This window comes from Chiloscyllium plagiosum, unplaced genomic scaffold (assembly GCF_004010195.1).
Source record: "Chiloscyllium plagiosum isolate BGI_BamShark_2017 unplaced genomic scaffold, ASM401019v2 scaf_22315, whole genome shotgun sequence".
In the NCBI taxonomy this organism is placed as follows: domain Eukaryota; kingdom Metazoa; phylum Chordata; class Chondrichthyes; order Orectolobiformes; family Hemiscylliidae; genus Chiloscyllium; species Chiloscyllium plagiosum.
Window position 1 is genome coordinate 1 of NW_025182759.1, and position 1,058 is coordinate 1,058.

The 1,058-nt window shown below is 47.2% G+C and overlaps 1 non-coding gene across 1 annotated transcript; it reads left to right on the top strand.

Moving 5' to 3' along the window:
- Nucleotides 1-177: 177 nt before the first annotated feature.
- On the top strand, nucleotides 178-250 carry trnar-ccu. The gene has a single exon. It is a non-coding gene; the product is annotated as a tRNA-Arg (tRNA).
- Nucleotides 251-1,058: the final 808 nt, after the last annotated feature.

The window sequence follows — 1,058 nt, forward strand, 5'->3', positions numbered from 1 at the left end:
TTCTCATCTGTCCGTTTGGGGAGAAATGGGAGGCAGGATCAATTTATCAAGCAGCCAACAATTTTGCATGAGATGGAAGGGGTAAGAACCAATTAGTGAGAGTGCAACACACAGAAACACACTATGAGAGGTCAGGATGCAGTATTTAAAGGCTGCCATTGTAGGCCTGCATGTGGGGCCCCAGTGGCCTAATGGATAAGGCACTGGCCTCCTAAGCCAGTGATTGTGGGTTCAAGTCCCATCTGGGGTATTGCTGTGGCTTGTCCTTTATTTTGGAAAAATCCCCATCTCTGCATTCAGTTGATGGTCAGTGGGATCCAACATGATCTTGCACAAGATTTTCGAGGATCTGCAGGATTTAATGTTGAAGGTGGTGATCAAGTGGCTGCTGTTTCTGGATGGGGACGAGATTCCTGAGAGTGCGGTTGGAGAGGTTGCTTTTGGAAGCCAGCTCTCATCACCCTCTCATCACCAAACCAACCCTTCAACACTGATCCCTCCACAACATTGGATATTACTGACAGCGAATACCCTCGCCAACTTTTATAGGTGCGCCATCGACAGCATTCTGTCTGGGTGTATCACTACCTGGTATGGCAACTGTACCATTCAAGATCGGAGATGGTTACAGAGAGTGGTGAACTCGGCCCAGACAATCACAAAGGCCAACCTCCCATCTATAGAATCCATCTACCAGGCCCGCTGTCAAGGAAAGGCCTCCAGCATTCTCAAAGACCCATCCCACCCTGGCAATGTTTTTCTACAACCTCTACCATAGGGGAGAAGGTACAGAAGCCTGAACACACGCACCAACCAGTTTTGAAACAGTTTCTATAGTTTCTAGTAACTATAGGCCGGTGAGTCTCACTTCTGTTGTGGGCAAAGTCTTCGAGATAATTGTAAGGGATCGGATTTATCAACATCTGGATAGGAATAATGTGATCAAGGATAGTCAGCATGGTTTTGTGAAGGGCAGGTCGTGCCTCACAAACCTTATTGAATTCTTTGAGAAGGTGACTAAGGAAGTGGACGAGGGGAAAGCGGTAGATGTGGTATAT